This window comes from Phyllostomus hastatus, unplaced genomic scaffold (assembly GCF_019186645.2).
Source record: "Phyllostomus hastatus isolate PE091 unplaced genomic scaffold, TTU_PhHast_1.1 phas_contig_34, whole genome shotgun sequence".
Classification (NCBI taxonomy): domain Eukaryota; kingdom Metazoa; phylum Chordata; class Mammalia; order Chiroptera; family Phyllostomidae; genus Phyllostomus; species Phyllostomus hastatus.
Genome location: NW_025333857.1, coordinates 37,548,824 through 37,571,399, shown reverse-complemented (window position 1 = coordinate 37,571,399; position 22,576 = coordinate 37,548,824).

Sequence of the window (22,576 nt, the reverse complement as noted above, 5' to 3'; positions counted from 1 at the left end):
TGGGAATCAAACCAGTGACCCCTTGGTTCACAGTCTGGTGCTCAACCCACCAAGCCACACCAGCCAGAGCTAAGCAGGGACTTTTGACAGAAGCCCAAACTCACCACATTCCATGGGATGGGGGTCTAGGTGTGCTGCATTTTCCCTCAGCTGTTCTGAAATCCAAGCATATGACAACGTTTTTACTTCTTTTACAAGATTTCCTGGAGTCTGCACTCCCTTCATGATCTTGGCAGAGATTTTGCTGCTGAAATAACATATAGAGTCTTCACCAGAGCGGTGTGCTGCTGAAATGCCAGGAGACTGCTAACGTGGGCAAAATCTCCAAGTGACAGTCACCACCTCCTACCTGGCCAAACATCTTCCCATGGTTTCCTAAAGTTTTCTTGGAGGGAGTGTTACTTTCCCCCTCTAAAATAAAAATGGTTCTAGAGTGCCCTGATTTACTCAAAAATGGACTAAAATTCTTAAAGAGTGTCCCATGCAAATGAAAAACCCTGAATACTTTCATTTCTTCAATGTTAAAATAAGCACGTCCCCATACTAATGTTAACCAAGTTCTTTTATTCCTTAAAATCCATAACTAAAAGATTATCCTGCCTCTTTTGCCAGCATCAACATCTTGTTAAGAAGAGGAAGTTTGGCAGTTTGTTTTGTTAATTAGAGCCTACATATAAGTGAGATCAGAGGCATAGATACATGGAACAGACTGACAGCTATCAGACAGGAGAGGGAGACTGAATGAAAAAAGGGGAAGGGATAGCCAAAGAACATATGGACACAGACAACAGTGTGGTGATGGCCAGAGGGAAGTGGGGAGGGTATGAAGGCTGGTGGAGGTAGGCAAAGTGGGGGTGATACAGACATCTGTAACAGTGTCATTAATAGAAATGAAGAATAAAAAGAAATACCAAACCTGAAAAAAAAGAAGAGGAAGTTGAGTCTTTTTTTTTAACTTTTTAAAATCATCAGTCAGTGTGTGAATACTTGGCTCACAATCAGCTCAAGGCTTAACAGGACAATATTCTTTCCAAAGACATTAAATTCATGCTTTCACCTACAAATAATTAATAAGTGCCTTCTATGTGCCAGGTGCTGCTCTCCATGCTGAGAACACAGCTATGGAATAACAGTCCCTGCTTTTCAGAACTTCATTCTAGTGAATGGAGGTAGACAATAAATGCATAAATCTGTGATATGCCAGATGGTGAATACTGAGTTCAAGAATAGGTTCAAAGAAAAGAATAGAAAATAGTGTAGTGATAGTTACTATTCCAGATAGGGTCAGAGAAGGATTGATATGTGAGAAGATTCCTAAAGGGAATAAGGAAGCAAGACTTGCAGATATTTGGGAAGAGAGCATTTCAAAGAGAGATTCCACAGTGGAGACATACTTAGTGTACTTGTGGAAATCAAAGACACCAGGTGACTAAAGTAAAGTGACAGGGAAGCAAGTGATAGGGAGTGAGATGTGAGAAATAGTTGGGACAAGAACATGTGGGGCCAGTTAGACCATGATGATGATTTTGAAAGTAATTCTGAGTAAGTGGAGAAGGCAAAAAAAGTGCTTGGGAAAGAAAAAACAATGTGACTTTTATTCTAAAGGATCATCCATCTGGTGTGTGAGCAATAGATCTCAGAAATAAGAATGAATGAGACCCAAGATGGTGGAGGAGTAAACAGAAGCTACATTATCCTCCTCCCAGGACCAAACTGGAATTACAACTAAAAACATAAAGATCCTCTTGAATAACCAACTAGCTGGACAGAAGCTTTATAACCATGGAGAGATGGAAGAAGCCACTTCACCACAACATGACTGGTAGGGAGTGTGGAAGAGATGGAAGTAGGATAGCTAGGCTCCCATGGGTAGCAGTTGAAGTTCCAGACAGATATTTCAAAAGCTAGGGAGTTCTCCACAAGAGGTGTGAGGTCTAAACCCCAAGCTGGGCTCCCCAGCCTAGAGCTCTAGAACCAGGAAAGGAACCCAAATAACATACATCTGTGAAAAGCAGGGGGGTTCTGTCTGTCATGGAGAGATGGCTAGAGATATAGAGAGCCTCTTAAAGGGCCAACCCACAAATTTTTTTGCAGCCACTTACCCTGGCACCAGCAGATGAAGGGCATAGTAAACCAAAGATGCATGAGGAGAGTCTGCAGCTGGTGGCTCTGGCGAGAGAACTGAAGGATCAGCCACTAGGATCCCTGTGCTGTGTAATTCCCCATACAACAGCAGCCATCTTTCTCAGGCAGAGCACTCCTCTCAAAGTGGTATCAGTCTGAGGGAAGCAATAGTCCTGTCTGCAGGAATTACTCTGCCTCATCCTGGTACTTAAGCCCTGCAGCTGAGGAATACAGCAGGAAGATAGTCACTCTTTAAATGACTAATAGAAACTCTGCAAACAGAGGTGGATCTCTGGGAGCTCTGAGACTTTAGCTGACACTCCCCCAAGCCTGGTGCTGGCTAAAGCTTGCCTTGGTGTGCAGCCTGGTTCTTTCTGCACATACCCCAGGCCCAGCAGAGGGAACCACATGCTATCAATCACTGAGAGCTCCTAACAGTTACCTTGGGGCAGTCACAGCCAGGGTTCAACATAGGTTCAAAGACTAGAGTCTTTTCACATCTACCTAGTAAATAGAAATAAACATGAAGAGGCAGTCAAAATAGGAAAACAAAGAAACAGGCCCCAAATGAAAAAACAAGAGAATTATCCAGAAGAACTAGATAAAATGGAGGCAAGCAGTCTATCAGATAGAGAGTTTAGAGTAATGAATATAAGGATATCCAACAGCATGAAAAAAAAGCATAGAAACCATAAAAAAGAAACAGTCAAAAATAAAGAATTCAATATCTAAAATAAATAATACACTGGAAGGAATAAACAGTAGGTTAGATGAAGCAAGGATCAAATCAATGATTTGGACGACAAGATAAAAAGAAAAACACTCTGGCAGAGCAGCAAAATGAAAAGAAATTAAAAAGAACAAGAGGAGCTTAAGAAAACTTTCAGGCAACATGAAGTATAGCAACATTCATATCATAGGGATACTAGAAGGAGAAGACAGTGAGCAAGGGATCAAGAACCTATTTGAAGAAATAATGAGTGCAAACTTACCTAATCTGGTGAAGGAAAAAGACACACAAATACAGTAGGTGCAATCCCAAATAAGACAGACCCAAAGAAGCATACACCAAGATACATAATAATTAAAATGGCAAAGCTTAAAGATAAGGAGAGAATCCTAAAAGCTGCAAGAGAAAAACAAGAAGTTACCTGCAATTAGACTGTCATCTGATATCTCTACAAAAACATTTCAGACCAGAAGGGACTGGAATGAAATATCCAAGGTAATGAAAGCAAGAACCTACAACCAAGGCTACTTTACCCAGCAAGGCTATCATTTAAAATCAAAGGAGAAATAAAGAACTTCTCAGACAAGAAAAAGCTAAAGGACTTTGTAGCACCAAACCAATGCTACAACAAAATGTTAAAGGGTTTGCTTTAAGAAGAAGAAAAGATAAAGAGACAGAGGAAAAATAGTTAAAAATAAAATGGCAATAAATACATATCTATCAATAATCACCTTATGTGTAAATGGCTTAAATGCTCCAACCAAAAGACATAAAGTAGCTTAATGGATAAGAAAATAAAGACCCATATACATGCTGTATCCAAGACCCACCTCAGATCAAAAGATACACACAGACTAAAAGTAAAGGGATGGAAAAAGATATTTCATGCAAATGAAAAGGACAAAAACTAGGGAAGCAATACTTATAGCTGACAAAATAGACTCATGTGGTGATTGCAAGGAGAAGATGGGTATAGGGGACTAAATGGTCATGGGAAAAATACAATAAAATATATTAAAAAGAAACAAAGAAAAACCAAGGCTATGGTAAGAGACAACAAAGAAGACTACATAATGATAAAGCAAACAATCCAAGAAGAGGACATAACCCTAGCAAGCATTTATGTACTCAACAAAGGAGCACCTATTATGTAAAGCAAATCTTGATGGACATGAAGGGAGAGACTGACAAAAATACAATCATAGCATGGGATTTTAATACCCCATTTCCTTCAATGGATAGGTATGGCAGACAGAAAAACAACCAGGAGACAGGGCCCTTAAACAATGTACTCAATCAAATTACTTAACTGGTACATGCAGAGCATTTTAGCAAAAAGCAGTAGAATATATTACTTTTTGAGTGCACTTGGAATGTTTTCTAGGACAGATCACATGTCAGGACACAAAAACATTTCAATAAATTTAAGAAGATTGAAATCATATCAACCATATTCTCTGATGGCAATACTATGAAACTAGAAGTAAATCACAAGAAGAAAACTGAAAAATACAAAAAGACATTGAGGTTAAATAACATGTTATTAAACAATGAATGGGTCAACAATGAGATCAAGAAAGAAATCAGAAAATACCTTTAATTGAAACAAATTAAAATGAGGACACAACAACCCAAGATCTGTGGGACACTGGGAAAGCAATCCTAAAAGGGGAACTCATAGCATTACAGGCCTATCAAGAAAAGAAAGAAGAAAAAGGAAGGAAGGAATGAAGGAAGGAAGGAAGGAAGGAAGGAAGGAAGGAAGGGAGGGAGGGAGGGGGGAGGGAGGAAGGAGAGAGAGAGAGTGAAAGAAAGAGAGAGAGAGTGAAAGAAAGAAAGAAAGAAAGAAAGAAGAGAAGGAAAGAAAAGAAAACAGAGAGAGAGAAAGAGAAAAAGAAAGAAGGAAAGAAAAGAAAGAAAGGAGAGAGAGAAAGAAGGAAAGAAAGAGAGAAAGAGAAAGAAAGAGAAAGAGAGAGAGAGAAAGAGAGAGAGAAAGAGACAGGAAGGATGGATGGAAGGAAGGAAGGAAGGAAGGAAGGAAGGAAGGAAGGAAGGAAGGAAGGAAGGAAGGGAGAGAACTCAAATAAACAATCTAACTTTACACTTAAAGGAAGCTGAAAAAGAACAACAAACAAAGCCCAATATGAGTACAATGAATGAAACAACAAAGAACAGGACAGAAATAAATGAAATAGAGTCTTAAAAAATGATACAAAAGATCAATGAATCCAGAAGATGGTTCTTTGGAAAGATAAACAAGATTAAAAAACCTTTAACCAGACTCATCAAGAAAAAAGGAGACAGTACCCAAATAAATAAAATCAGAAATGAAAGAGAAGCAATAAAAACTGACACCAAAGAAATACAAAGGATTATAAGAAAATATGATAAACAACTACATGTGAACAAACTGGACAACCTGGACAAACTGGATAAATTCCTAGAAACATATAATTTTCCAAACCTATATAAGGAAGCATCGGAGAATCTGAATTACAACTAGTGAAATTGAAGAAGCAATTAAAAAACCCCCAAGAAACAAAAACCATGGAGTTGATGGCTTCAAGGGTGAATATTACCAAACACTCTGAGAAAAACTAACACTTCTTCTTCTTAAACTATTTCAAAAAATTCAAAAGGAGGGAAGACTCCCTAGCTCATTTTATGTGGCAAGCATTATCCTAATTCCAAAACCAGATAAAGACACTACAAAAAAAAGAAAGGTATAGGCTAATATCCTTGATGAACATGATATTAAATCGACAACAAAATATTAGCAAACCAAATAGAGCAACACATCAAAAAGATCACACACTATAATCAGACCACCATGTGCTAGAGAGCCTGTGGGCAGGACGTCCAACGTAGTGGGGGTCCTGGCCTCTGGCTGTGTTCCGTCTTCATGGGAGCACATGGAAATGCAGATATACAGGTGATCTTTTCTCCTCTCACATCTCCTGCAGTAGCTCAGGAGACTGAACAGGCTCCTGCTGCAACAGCTGTCATATACACTGAGCAGCTTGTTACAGGGGCAGATTAGGAGGCTGCTCCAGACCTGGAGGGGTGTCCAACCTCCAGTACTCCTGCCATCTCTAGCAGCTGCTCCAGTTGCAGCTCTGGAGATGAGGCCCAACTGTGCAGCATCTCCAGACCTGACTGAGGCCCCACCATCCCTGCCTGAGGAACCCTCCCTCAAACCTACCCTGGCTCCTGCCACAGAGGAGGAGCTGCCTCTGGAAAAGCCATCAAGGCCAGCTTTAGAGCTGCCTATTGAACCTGTACTCCCTCTCCCATCAGAAGAATTTGTTTTATCTTCATTTTTTGACCATCTTCTTCTATTTTCTTTTATTATTATATTTTTCTTTTCTCTATGATGTGATTCAGTTTTTATTTGGGGGGGGTTCTTTTGAGGTTTTTTCTTGTATTCTTTTCTTCTTTCTTTGTTTACCCTTTGTTTTTCCATGGCATGATTCATTTTAGGTAATAAATAAAAGTTACTGTTTGTATTTTAAATTGTGCCATTCCTGAACATGACTTGAATTCATGATGCTGTGCAAGCATCACAGCCACTATCTGGTTGCAGGATGTTCCATCACCCCAAAGAAAACCCTGCACCAGAAGTACTCACTCCCCACTCCTCCTGACCCTGGGAACTCTTGATCTCCTTTCTGTCTCTTGCTTTTCCTATTCTGGAAGTATCCTTTAAATGGGATCTACAACAGGTGCCTTTTTGTGTCTGCTCATATATTTTTGTTTGTTTTTATCTGAAGTATCATTTTGATTATTTCAAAGACAAATTCCAGATGAATAAGAGGTTATATATTTTTTTGTAAAAAGTTGTTTTAGTAAGTGTGTTGAAAATCTTGGAGTAGAGACTACTGGGCTAAGTGTGACCCCAGGGCCAGAAGCCAGTCAGGAAAAGTCCAAAAAATTCAAGAAGAGGGAAGATTTTCAAACTCATTTTACCAGGCTAGCATTATCCTGATACTGAAACCGGATAAAGACACTACAAAAAAAAAAAAGAGAATTATAGGCCAATATCCCTGATGAACATATGAGGGATGCTAAAATCCTCAATAAAAATATTAGCAAATCAAATCTAGCAGTACATTCAAAAGATCATACACCATGATCAAGTGGGATTTATTCCTGAAATGCAAGGTTGGTACAATATCTGCAATCCATTAACATGATCAACTATATTTTAAAAAATGAAGGATAGAAACCACATGATCAAATCTATAGATGCAGAAAAAGCATTTAATAAAATTCAGCACCGATTTATGATAAAAACTCTCTGCAAAGTGGGAATAGAGGGAACATATCTCAACATAATAAAGGCTATATATGACAAACACATTGTCAGCATCATACTCAATAGGCAAAAATTTCAAGTGTTCACCCTAAGATCAGGAACAAGATAGGGATATCTGCTTTCACCTCTCTTATTCAATATAGTACTGGAACTCCTAGTTATAGCAATCAGGTAAGGAAAATAAATAAAAGGCATCTAAAATGGAAAGGAAGAAATAAAGCTATCTTTATTTGCAGATGACATGATACTGAACAGAGAGAAAACTAAAGATTCTACAAAGACACTACTAGAACTGATAAATGAATTCAGCAGAGTAGCAGGATACAAAATCAATATCCAGAAATCAGCTGAATTTTATATGCCAATAATGGACTATTAGAAAGAAAAACTGAAAAAAAAATCCCATTTGCATTTGAATAAAAAGATAAAAATAAAACACCTAGGAATATAGTTAACCAAGAAAATAAAATAACAGTACTTGTAAATATGAGACATTAAAGAAAATATAAATAAGTGAAAGTATATACCATGTTTATGGATAGGAGGAATTAACATTATTGAAATGTCCAAGCTATTGAAAGCAATCTATAGATTCAATGAAATACCTATCAAGAATCCAATGACATATTTCACAGAACAAGAAGAAATATTTCAAAACTTTATATGAAACCACAATAGGCTCGCCACAGCAACAGCAATTCTGAGAAAGAAAAACAAACTTTGAGGAATCATGCTACATAATATCAAACTATAATATAAGGGCATAGTAATCAAAACAGCATGGTACTTGCATAAAAACAGACATATGGATTAAAGGAACAGAATAGAGAGCCCAGAAATAAACTCACAACTTTAGAGTTAGTTAATATTCAACAGAGAAATTAAGCACCTACTATGGGCTAAAGGTAGTGTATTTAATAAATGGTGTTCAGAAAATTAAACAGATACATGTAGAAAAATGAAACTATATGACCTAGTTACACCACACACAAGAACAAATACAAAATGAATTAAAGACTTAAATATTAGGGTTTTAAGGCTTTATTTACCCATGTTGGAGCCCTGGGTTGCATGGTCTGTCTTGCTCCCCAGTTGTCCCTCCCGGTTTATCTGCATGCAAATGTGAGACTGTCCACTCCACCAGAGCTGCCACCTTGCCTGCCCCAGTCCTCCAGCCACTGCCTTGCTGAGAGTCCTCTCTGCCCAGACACCTATCTCCACCCTTCCTACCAGTGTGGATGAATATGTCTTCTTTAACTCCTTGGTTGTTGGACTTCCATACAGTTGGGTTTTCTGTTTTGATATCAAGGTTATCTTGGCATCATAAAACAAGTTGGAAAGTATTCCCTTTTCCCTTTTCTGAAAATGGTGGCAAGGTAGGTAGGAGCAGATTCTACTTGCCCCTACACATGGGTGAAAAACCTAGCCAATGTACAGAGAAACAGAGCAAACAGCCAACAGTACTCCAGCATATACAAAGATAGGAGACCAAACATTGTAGAGGACATCAAAAAACCAGATGTGAGACAAAAAAAAAAAAACAAACAAAAAACCTGAAACTGTGAAAAGACCAGAATTGGACCCAAAGAGGGGCCATCCCAAGAGTTCAGACAATCACAAAAAAAGAACAGGTGAAGCTGTGAACACCAGATGCCTCCTGGAAGAGGAAATCCACCAACAAAGGAACCACCAACAGATAACAACAGAAGAAGGTGAAGGAGGGAGTGGACACCACACTAACTCAACCCAGGACCTATCTGGAAATACAACTAAATAGTGGAGAAATTACCCAGAACAAACAGCTGAACAAAAGCAAGAGAGAATTCTCAAAACCTTGTACACACAGAAGAACCAGCTTCAACTCAACCTGCCCACAGCTGCACAACAAAAAACAAGAGGTGGTGGACAGAGTGACCCTCAGTTAACCAGCTGGTGGGAAGGACACACCAAAGAAAGATCCAGCAACAATGAAAACCCAAAGGCAAACACAGAGCCAACATAAACAACAGTCCAAGACCGGTGAGCTTGGGAGATCAAGGAGACTGCAACACAGAAACACACAGGTATTCTACCACAGAAGTTCACACCATAAACCCAGGGAGTCAGAACAGATAAATTTAAGAAGCAGAGGCTAACAAAAAAAGTCTCACAAACAATGGGAAGATAAAGAAACAATCCCCAAATGAAGGGAAAGCAGGAAGCCTCAGAAAGAATGCTAAATGAAATACAGGCAACTGAACTATCAGATATTGAATTCAAAGCAATGGTTATAAGGAAGCTCAATGAGCTCACAATGAGATACCAGAAACTACAGGGAAACTACAATGAACTCGCTGCAAATTATATTAACATGAAAAAGGAAGTAGAAAATATCAACAAGGGCCAAGATGAAATGAAGAATACAATTTCTGAACTGAAGAACACAATAGAAAGAATGAAAAGCAGGATCGATGAAGCAGAGGATCAGATCAGTGAGCTGAAGGATAAAGTAGAAAAAAACACCCAGAATGACCAAGACAAGGAAAAGAGGCTCAGAAGGAATGAAGAAGTGTTAAGTGAAATGCAGGACAACATGAAACATAATAATATCCATACAATAGGGATACCAGAAGGAGAAGAAGAGCAAAGGGTAGAAAACCTGTTTGAAAAAGTAATGATGGAAAACTTCCCTAATGAGAATAATGATGAAAGAAAAAGTCACACAAATCCAGGAAACACAGAGTCCCAATCAAGAGGAACCCAAAGAGGCCCACTTCAAGACACATAATTAAAATGGCAAAATTCCAAGATAAAGAGAAAATCTTAACGGCAGCCAAGGGAAAAACAGGAAGTAACATACAAGGGAGTCCCCATAAGACTAGCAGCTGACCTCTCAACAGAAACACTCCAAGCCAGAAGGGAATGGCAAGAAATATTCCAAGTAATGAAAACCAGAGGCCTGCAACCAAGACTACTTTATCCACCAAGACTCTCAATTAAAATAGAAGACCAAATAAATAGCTTCCCAGACAAAAGAAGCCTCAAAGAATATAGCTCCTCCAAATCAGCTCTGCAGGAGATACTAAAGGGTTTGCTTTAAGAATGGGAAGAAAAACAGTGAAAGAGAGAGAAACATAGGTATAAAAAATGGCAATTAATAAGTACCTATCAATAATAACCTTAAATGTAAATGGATTAAATGCTCCAATCAAAAGACACAGAATAGCAGAATAGATAAGAAAATATGACCCACACATATGCTGCCTACAGGAGATCCACCTCAGAACAAAAGACCTACACAGACTGAAAGTGAAGGGCTGGAAACAAATATTCCAAGAAAATGGAGAGGAAAAAAAGCCAGGGTAGCAATACTCATATCAAACAAAATGAACTTCCAAAAAAGAACCATAAAAAGGGACCCAGAAGGTCACTTCATAATACTCAAGGGAAGAATCCATCAAGAAGACATAAACATAGCAAATACATATGCACCCAACATAGGAGCACCCAAATACATAAAGAAAGTCTTGGAGAATTTCAAGAAAGATATTGACAGCAACACAATTGTAGTAGTAGATTTTAACACCCCAGTGTTAAAAATGGACAGATCTTCCAAATAAAATATCAACAAAAATACTGTGGCATTGAACAATGCCCTAGATGAAATGGATTTAACTGATATATATAAAGCCCTTAATCCCAAAGAAGCTAAAGACACATTCTTTTCAAACACACATGTAACATTTTCAAAGACAGACTACATGATAGGACACAAAACAAGCCTCAACAGATTCAAGAAAATTGAAATCCTATCAGGCATTTTCTCCAACCACATGAGACTGAAACTGGAAACCAACTTCAAGGAAAAAAGCCCAAAACACTCAAAACCATGGAGATTGAATAGCATGCTATTAAACAATGCATGGGTCAAGAAGGAGATTAGGGAACAAATCAAAAAGTTTCTGGAAACAAATGAAAATGAACTCACAACAACCCATAACTTATGGGACACAGCAAAGGCAGTCCTGAGAGGGAAATTCATGGCAATACAGGCCTACCAAAAAAAGATAGAAACATTTCAAATAAACAACCTAACTCTATGCCTACAAGAACTTGAGGAACAACAAAGACAATTCAGAGCAAGTAGAAGGAAGGAAATAACCAAGATCAGAGCAGAGTTAAATGACATAGAGACTAAAAGCACGATTCTAAGGATCAATGAATCCAGGAGCTGGTTCTCTGAAAAGATAAACAAAATTGACAAGCCTTTAAGTAGGCAGATAAAGAAAAAAAGAGAGAGGATCCAAATAAACACAATCAGAAATGAAAGAGGAGAGATTACAACTGATACCACAGAAATACAAAGGATTGTGAGAAATTACTGTGAAGAACTATATGCCAAGAAATCTGAAAACCTAGATGAAGTAGACAAATTTCTAGAAAAATATAATCTCCAAAACTTAATAAAGAAGAAGCAGAAAGCCTGAACAGACCAATAACACCTAATGAAATTGAAATAGTAATTAAAAAGCATCTGACACACAAAAGCCCTGGATGAGATGGTTTCACAGGAGAATTTTACAAAGCATTTAAGGGAGAGCTAACCCCTATCCTCCACAGATTATTTCAAAAAATTCAAGAAGTTGGAAGACTCCCAAACTCTTTTTATGAAGCCAACATCATCCTAATCTCAAAACCAGAGGAAGACATAACAAACAAAGGAAACTTCAGGCCAATATCACTGATGAACATAGACGCTAAAATCCTCAGCAAAATACTGGCAAAACAGATCCAGCAATACATTAAAGAGATCATATACCATGACCAAGTGGGATTTATCCCAGGGATGAAAGGATAGTACAATATTTGCAAATCAATAAACATAATACACCACATAAAATGAAAGACAAAAATCACATGCTCATATCAATAGATACAGAAAAAGCATTTGATAAGGTACAGCATCCATTTATGATAAAAACACTCAGCAAAGTGGGAATAGAGGGAGCATTCCTCAACATAATAAAGGCCATATATGAGAGACCTACAGCCAATATCATACTCAATGGGCAAAAACTAAAAGCTTTTCCACTAAGATCAGGAACAAGACAAGCATGCCCACTTTCACCACTTCTATTCAACATAGTACTGAACATCCTAGCCACAGCAATCAGGCAAGAAAAAGAAATGAAAGGCATCTAAGTTGGAAAGGAGGAAACAAAACTGTCCCTGTTTGCAGATGACATGATAGTATACATAGAAAATCCTATAGACTCCACCAAAAAACTACTCGACCTAATAAATGAATTTGGCAAAACAGCCAGATTCAAAGTCAATATTCAGAAATCAAAGGCATTTTTGTATACCAACAATGAAACATCAGAAACAGAAATCAGGAAAAAAAATCCCATTTGATACAGCAACAAGAAAAATAAAGCACTTAGGAATAAACCTAACCAAGAAGGTAAAAGACCTGTCATCAGAAAACTATACAACACTGAAGAAAGAAATTAAGGAAGACTCAAACAAATGAAAGCATGTACCATGCTCATGGATTGGAAGAATTAACATAATCAAAATGGCCATACTACCCAAAGTGATTTATAGATTCAATGCAATATCTATTAAAGTACTAATGGCATATTTCACAGACATAGAACAAATACTTAAAAAATTTATATGGAACCATAAATGACCCTGAATAGCTGCTGCAATTTTGAGGAAGAAGAACAAAGCAGGAGGAATCACAATATTTGACACCCAACTGTATTACAAGGCCACTGTAATCAAAACAGCCTGGTACTGGCATAAAAACAGGCACATAGACCAATGGAACAGAACAGAGAGCCCAGAAATAAACCCAAGTTTCTATGGTCAATTAATATTTGACAAAGGGGGAAGAAGCAGAAAATGGAGCAAAAACCGCCTCTTCAACAAATGTTATTGGGAACTGGACAGCTCCATGCAAAAAAAAAAATGAAACTCGATCACCAACTTACACTATACACAAAAATAAATTCAAGGTGGATAAAATACTTAAATATAAGTCCTAACACCTAAAAGTCCTAGAGGAAAACATTGGCAGGATAATCTCAGACATTACATGCAGCAATATCTTCACAGATATGTCCCCTAAAGCAAAAAACACAAAGGAAAGAATAAACAAATGTGACCTCATCAAATTAAAAAGCTTCTGAGTGGATAAAGAAAGCAGCATTAAAGTTAAAAGAGAGCTGACCATATGGGAAAACATATTTGCCAATGACACCTCAGACAAGGACTTGATCTCCAAAATATATAAAGAACTCACGTGACTCCACTCCAGGAAGACAAAAAACCCAGTTAAAAAATGGGCAAAAGACTTGAACAGACACTTCTCCAAAGAGGACATACAGAGGGCCCAGAGACTCATGAAAAGATGTTCAGCATCACTAGCCATCAGAGAGATGCAAATTAAAACCAGAATGAGATACCACCTCACACCCGCCAGAATGGCCAACATAAACAAATCAACAAACAAGTGTTGAAGAGGATGCAGAGAAAAGGGAACCCTAGTGCACTGTTGGTAGGAATGCAGACTGGTACAGCCACTGTGAAAAACAGTATGAAATTTCCTCAGAAAACTCAAAGTGGAACTGCATTTTGATCTAGCAATTCCACTGCTGAGATCATACCCTAAGATCCCAGAGACACCAATCCAAAAGAACCTATGTACCCCAAGGTTCATAGCAGCACAATTTACAATAGTCAAATGCTGGAAGCAACCTAAGTGCCCAACAGCAAATGAGTGGATCAAAAAACTATGGTACATTTACACAATGGAATTCTATGCAGTAGAAAGAAAGAAAGAGCTTATACCCTTTGCAACAGCATAGATGGAACTGGAGAGCATTATGCTAAGTGAAATAAACCAGGTGGTGAGGGACAGATACCATATGATCTCACCTTTAACTGGAACATAATCAACTAAAGAAAAAAAGCAAACAAAATATAACCAGAGTCATTGAAAATAAGAACAATCTAACAATAGCCAGAGGGGAGGGAGGAGTGGACAGAAGGGAGAAGGGTTTTCAGGAACTACTATAAAGGACACATGGACAAAACCAAGGGGAGCATGGAAGCAAGGGAGGGAGGTGGGTTTGGAGGGGGTGGAAGGAGGAGTGGGGAGCAAATTAAAAAAAAAGACTTAAGTGTTAGACCAGATACCATAAAAATCATAGAAAAAAACATAAGCAGCAAAATCTCAGACATTACTCATGAAATTTTTATCAGATATATCTCCCTAGGCAAGGGAAACAAAAGAAAAATAAACAAATGGGACTATATCAAACTAAAAAGTTTTTGCACAGCAAAGGAAAACATCAATGAAATAAAAAGATAACCCACAGAATGGGAAAATACATTTGCTGATACATGTGATAAGGTGTTAATATCCAAAATTTATAAGGAATGTACAAAACTCAACACCAAAAAAAAAAAACAACGAAAAGAAAACCAATTGGTCAAAGGACCTGAAAAGACACTTCTCCAAAGAGGACATACAGATGGCCAATAGACATATGAAAAGATGCTCAACATCACTAATCAGCAGAGAAATGCAAATTAAAACCACAATGAGATGTCATCTCACAGTTGTCAGGGTGGCTATCATCAGTAAATCAGCAAACAAGTGTTGGTCAGGATGTGGAGAAAGGTGAACCCTTTTGCATTGTTGGTGGGAAAGCAGATTGGTAACAGACACTGTGGAAACTGTACAGAGATCTCAAGAACTTCAAAATGGACCTGCCTTTCAATCCAGGTATCCCACTTCCAGGAGTATATCTAAAGGAAACCAAAACACTTATTTGAAAGAACATAAGCATCCCTATGTTCACTGCAGCATTATTTCCAATCTCCAAGATATGGAAACTGCCCAACAATCCATTGGTAGATGAATAGATAAAAGAACTCCGGGACATTTGTATAATAGAATACTACTCAGTCATAAAAAGAAGTGTTTCCCTTTGCATCAGGATGGATGGACCTGGAGAACATTATACTAAGTGAAATAAGCCAGTCAGGGAAACACAAATACCATATGATCTCACTCACACGTGGAATCAAATGAACAAAGAATCAAAATAAAGACAGACTCACAGATGGAGAGCAAGATGATAACTAAGGTGGGAGGGGGATTAGAGGGTGGAGGAACTGAGCAAAAAGGAAAAAGGACTCATGGACATGGAAAACAGTGTGGTCATTGCAGGGAGAGGGTATAACGGTACTAAATGGTAATGGAAAAAATAAATTAAAAAAATAAGCCAGTCACAAAAGGACAAATATTATACAATGCCATGGATATAAGGTAACCAAAGAAGTCAAAATCATAGTGACAAATATTAGAATGTTGGTTTTCAGAGGCTGGAGGAAGGAGGGAATTGGGTAGAAATGAAAATTTCAAGCAAAAAGGAAAAAGTACTCATGGACATGGACAACAGTGCGGTGATTGAGGGAGGGGCAGAGGGGGGTATGGGGGGCTAAATGGTAATGGAAAAAATACAATAAAAGCTTTTTAAATTTTTAAATAAAAAATAATTTAAAAAAAAAGAACTGAGAATGGAATAAAACAGAACAGCTAAGGAGTGCTTCTTAGGAATGTTGCAATGGAGAGGAAGACGAATAGTCAGATTCAGGATGTATTTCAATGTACTTTACACCACCCAAGATATGGGATATGAGGAAAAAAGTGAGAAATCAAGAATGATTCAAAGAACTTTGGTCTGAGTAACTGAGAGAGCTGTCATTTGTCAAGAAGAGAAACAGGTTGTGCTTAGGGGAGAAGAATCAAGACTTCAGATTTGAATACGTTACATTTTAGTTGCCTATTAGAGACCTAAGAGACAATGTCAAATAGGTAGATGAGTGAATTACAAGCAGAAGAGGTTTTCAAGCTAGAATGGTGAGCTGAATGTCATCTGTTGACTATGGAATGTAACATAAGCCAGTGTGTGCCCAGCTATTTCAACAATAATGCTGTGTAACAAACCATCTCAAAACTAGGTGGCCTGCAACATAAGTAGTTATTTTTTTGCTGGCCTGGCTCTGTCTTTCATTTAGCTCTGTTCTGCATGTCTTATTCTGGGACATGTGATGGACAGAGAGCAGATAGTTGGGGCATGCCCTTATCAAGGTGATCACACAAACAGAGAAAGCCAGAGGAAATATACACCTGGTAAGGATTTGTCTCAGAACCTAGTAAAGCCCAAAATCAACAGGACAGAGTGACATATCTAATATAGTCACAAGAAATGCAAAATCACATGATATGTATTTTTAAAACAGAGAGGGCCTGAAGAATTGAGACAATGAGCCAATCTACCTTTCAACTCATACTGTAGCCTTAACTATAGCTACAGCTCACCACAAAAGACCCTTCTCAGATCCCATAATCTTTCAACCCAAACAGTTTCTTCAAATGTCTATTTTGGAAAGCCATTTATGTTACAAATAAATATATGTGAGATAATTATGCTAGGATTTTTCACAACAGGAAAACTACTTTTGCATTTTCTAGTAACATAGCATATGAGGTCAGTCTAGAAAATTCCAACCATTGTTAATATAATAAGAACTGTTTGTGTGACATCAGTGTAACCAGGTACCCAAAGACGGTGGACTGGAATGTGCAAGAGTGAACAATGACAACTTCACTGTACTAGTCAATGGGGGCAGTAGATACTGTTGAGTGAGCATGTGTACTGTGTAGCCATCTCATTCAAAATGACTGAGTGAGTAGAGCAACAAATTGGCATCAAATTTTGCATTAAGCTTAGACATTCCACTGTGGAAATTATTCAGGTGATTCAGAAGGCGACAGCTATGGGCAACTAGTGATTGGCTGCTTCATCACAACACACTCGCTCATGCATCGTCTTGTGGAGAGTTGTTTGGTGAAAAGTCAAATCATCCGGGTGACTCAGCCATGCTCCAGCCCAAATTTTGCACCCTGAGAATTATAGCTTTCCCCAAAACTAAAATCATCTTGAAAGGGAAGAAATTTCAGACCAATGATGAGATTCAGGAAAATATGATGAGGCAGCTGATGTCAATTGGTAGAACTGTGTGAGGTCCCAAAGTACCTACTTTGAAGGGGACTGAGGTATCATTGTCCTATGTACAGTGTTTCTTGTACCTTGTGTCTTCTTCAGTACGTGTCTCTATTTTGCTTATTACATGGCTGGATACCTTCTGGACAGACCTCATATATCATTCTTTAAATGCTATTTTTTAAAAAAAATGTCTTGATGAGTGTTTCTTAACTATTTGTGGGGGAGGGCTATTTTTTATTTCAATAAGTCATAGCCTATAATTTCATAAAATACAATAAAATTCATTGCTAAGACTAACATTTTTAATAAACAAAGATATAAATTTGAGCCCACATTTTTAGGAAATCACTTGGTCACGTTGCTATAAAGATTCTTAAGTATGCCCTGGCTGGTGTTGTTCAGTGGATTGAGTGCTGGCCTGTGAATCAAAGGGTCTCTAGTATGATTCCACATCAGGGCACATGCCTGGGTTGAGGGCCAAGTCTCCAGGTGGGGGCACATGAGAGGCAATTACACACTGATGTTTCTCTTTCCCTTTCTCTCTCCCTTCCCCTCTCTCTAAAAATAAATAAATAAAATTTTTAAAAATAAAGTTCCTAAATGCTCTCAATTTCTGTTCTTATCTTACTTAAGATTAATGGGTTATAGGACAGGAGTAACCCATGGACCACACTTTGAGAAGCAGTGTCCTAGATGATTCCACCATAAACAGATCCCTTTAGTCCTAAACCTTACTATCACCAAATAATAGCAGTTTGAACATAAAACTAAGTTGCTAAGGATTTGAAATTAAATTTGACTGATACCCAAGTTTGCTCAACTATTCATTTAATTTGCCAGGCTTTTTTGTTCCCCAGGATTCTATGCTTCAGCTATTAAGTTGAAAAGAAAAAAAGAGGGATTTGTCAAATAGCCATATCCTGCTTTATGATTTTTACTATGTTTTTCTTGATTGTTTTGGCAGTGCCTTTTAGAATTTCCATCCGTACCATACACACACAAATTACTAAAATCTCCTTGGCCACACTGAGGCTACCTTAATTGACTGTTATCAAGCTGTGCTTTTTAAATGTTCCAGAATTTGATCTTTTTAAAATGCTTCTGAGACTTAACTGATGTCAAACTGGCTGGTTTAATTTCCTGCTATGTTTTTGGAACTTTTTTTATTAAATAATTGGGTGTTGAATGAGGGTGTTGTTTTCTTCTTCCTCAAGGGATCAATACTAAATTCAGTTAAGTTCTGACCAACAAAAAAAGTTATATTGAGTCCTATTAATTTCCTATACTTCGATGTGCTGTCTCTCAAGTCATAGCTTACCCTGGAGTCCAAAAAACTTAAGGTGTGCTTATTCAACCCTCATGAAGGAGGCTTTATAGACCTGGTGGTATCAGATGACCTGGATGGCTTGCTAAACATGGTCTGGACAGAGATTAGAATCTAGTAATCCTTCATGTGGTAAAATAGGAAGATAAAAGAGTGGTGAGATTGGTACTAATGCTGAAACAATGACCTCTTTCCAGGAATGTTCGCAGCACAATGAGGTTGATGCATGCACAAGACTCACAACCAACCACTGAGTCTTCTGGAACTGCCACCATGCCTAAGGGTCACTAAGAAGTGTTCATGAATTTAAGCAAATCCCCCAATTGTTCCTAAGCTTTTTTTTTCATTATCATAGTTGCTGATTAAATAAGACTCATAAATATTGAATCATTTCTATTTTCTCTTGGAAACTTTTTCTTCCTAAATGGTAATGAACAGCCTAAGTTCAATTCCTTAAGAGCAGGAAATTGTTTATTTTGGGCTCTGTCTGCATAATGCCAACAAATCAATTGATTATTCAACCAAAACTACTGAAGAAAAAAATGAAATTAGACTGCAGTTGAGCTGAACTGTCCAATCAATTCAGACAAAAGAGTTGATCCTGTAGACTACTGAGACACAATCTTCATGACATGTTTTCATTCATACATACTATTTTTCCAGCATCATTGAGCAAAACATCTAGATCACTTTTTATCTCCCAGAGAACCCCACATTAAAAGGGCCTCAGATAAATGTTAGCAACAGTCATTTGAATTTTTTAGAAAAGTTGTATAAAATATTTTACCCAAAATAGTGCATTTATAGGTAGAAATTGCACTAAGAAAATATGTAGATGTTTTATAGAATCAAAATGCTAAGTATTTGCATTCAGTTCTTAGTTTTATTTAGAATAATAAAAACTACAAATTCCAACTCCTCCACCTTACCTTCATCATATTTGTCTCAGATGACCCTAGGAAATTCTACGTCCCCTCCCCATCAGCCCTTGCTTACATTTTCTAGCTCCTAGCACAAAGAAGACATGTTTACATTTTATATGAACTACAAAATGCTGGCTTTTAAACACTACTCCATGAGACTGTGCATTAGATATCACAGAGAAACTCAGAAGGACAGATGTACCATATTTTAAGGTATAATTTTATATTCTGCATAAAATATGTAAGAAAGGACAGACTATACTTAAAACATAATATATACTAGAAATAATAATGAAAATTTGTTGTGATGGCACTATATATTTATATATATTTAGATTTATATTAATTGAAAATATTAATGAAAGCAGCAATAAATCTCAAGAAAACATCCCAATAAGTCTCAGAATGCTATTGTATTAGTCTGCCTGGGATGTCATAACAAAATTGCACAGACTGGGTGGCTTAAACAGTAGACATTTATCTTCTCACAATCATGGAGGCTAGAAATCCAAGATCAAGAAGCCACCATGGTTGGTTTCTAATGAGACTTCTATTTCTGACTCATAGGTGGCCAAATTCTCTCTGCGTCCTCACATGGCCCCTTCTCTGTGAGCACAGGGAAAGAGATCTAATAGGATCTCTCTTAGATTAGGACTCCATCCAGATGACCTCACTTAACTTTACCCCCCTAATGGCCCTATCTTCAAATGCAGTCACATTAGGGGCTAGGGTTTCAGTATATGCATTGGGGTGAGGTACAATTCATTTCATAATATTTGTAAATCATAAAGTAAGCAAACAAAAGTAATGGTACTCTTTCTTTAATAAATGTTATTAAGAAAGATATGCTTTACTCTATAACAAATTCTAAATAAATTAAAATTAAATCACAAGAATAAAGAAAGAGGGAAAAGTATCACAACTGAGGATTAAAATAAAAGGATAAATTATAAAAGATTATAATGGATAAGAGTAAGAAAATTAAAATATCTATATAAAAAAGTAACATTTAAATAAAAAGGAAGCAACAGGTTGGTGGAAATGATAAATAGGAAAATGAATAATAATAGAATAGATATAACTTTATATATTATGTTTATATATATGGAACCTATAAACTGCTTGAGTACTGCTAAATTTTATTTGAGACATAACTAATAAGGGAAATACAGGGGACTTCTGGTCAAGATGACAGCATAGGTAAACATAGATCACCTTCCCGCACAACATCATCAAAATGGCAACTAAAATACAGAAAAACCATCACTCAGAATTGTCAGAAATCAAGTTGAATGGAAATCCAACAACTATGGAATTAAAGGAACCACATCCATCTAGACTGGTAGGAGAGGTGGAGATGCATAATAGACTAGTCCCACATCCACATGTGGTGGATAAAAATTCAAGAGGAATATCTCAGGAGTGAGGAGTCCCAGACCTATATCATGCCCCACCCCAGCCCAGGGTTCCAATTCCAGAAGAATAAGTCCCCATAACTTATGGCTACAAAAACCAGTGGAATTGAGTTGATAGAAGAAACTTCTGGAGTCCCAAGCAGTTCCTCTTAAATAACCTATATACAAATTTACTCAGACTCACTGCCTCTGAGCTCCAGCACCAGGGTAGCAGCTTGAGAGGCACCAGTGGCATACAAGGAGAAACTGAAGTGCCTGGCATCAAGGTGAGAGCTAATGGACAGGTTTCTCCCAGATAGAAAGGTGGGCAGAGGCCACTGTCCCTTTTCTGAACCATCCCCCTAACAGAGCCAAAGAGCTGGGAGCCTGATGCCATACCTGAAATTCCTTCAACCTGAATAACACTGTTTGCCCCACCCTGGAGATTCCCAGAGACTCCATCCCACCCAACTTATGGGCCCACCCAAGTCACTTTTTCATATGAATGGCTGGTCTTGGCTCATTCATCACAACTTCCTAAATCCTCTCAAACAAGCATCAGCTAGCCTCAGTGAGCCCCCAGCCCCCTTACCTCTCCCTAAGTGTCCCCATGCCTGGCATTAGCAGCAACCAGTCTAGATTCACAGCTTGGCTTCACCCCGGAATCTCCAAGCTCGGCACAAGTAGCAGACATCACAGATTGCTTTATAGACCAAGTAGGGTGGCCCCAGGCAAAACACAGATGAGGGCTGATCTTGGCATGCACCACCCAGGAAACTCCAAAGCCTGTGTACCCAATGGACAGCTACAGACCATGTCAAAGCACTACCACCCTGCCTCCACACAGCTGATCCTCCATGGAGGGCAGAGGTTGGTGGCCAGTGGTCGCAGACAGTCCTTGCAGCTGACTGGCCTGGGTAAATCCCTCCCATTCATCTGCCAACAGCAACCACGACTCAACTACAAGAGGGAGGATACTGAGCCCACTAGCAGGGTTAACTTTGAGTACTCAGCTTGAGTGATAGGGGAGGCTGTGTCCCTGGATGCTACAGACACCTATTACATTAGGCCATGCTACCAAAACAGGGAGTCACAGCAGCTCAACCTAATACACAGAAACAAACACAGGATATTTCCAAAATAAGGAGACAAAGAAACATGGTCCAAATGAAAGAACAGATCAAAATTCCAGAAAAATAACTAAATAAAAGGGAGATAAGCGATCTACTAGATGCAGAGTTCAAAACAGTGGTTATAAGGATGCTCAAGGAACTTAGTGAGGACCTCAACAGCATAAAAAAGATCCAGTCAAAAACAAAGTTTACACTAATTGAAATAAACAATTTACAGGGAAACAACAGTAAGGTGGATAAAGCCAAGAATCAAACCAATGATTTGGAACATAAGGAAACAAAAAACAACCAATCAGAACAACAAGAAGAAAAGAGAATCCAAGAAAATGAGGATAGTGTAAGCAGCCTCTGGGCCAATTTCAAGAGGTCCAACATTCACATCATAGGGGAACCAGAAGGAAAAGAGAAAGAGCAAGAAATTGGAGATCCATTTGAAAGAATAATGAAAGAAAACTTCCTTGATTTGGTGAAGGAAATAGACATGCAAGTCCAGAAGCACAGAGAGCTCAAACAAGATGCATGCAAAGAGGCCCACTCTAAGACACATCATAATTAAAATGCCAAAG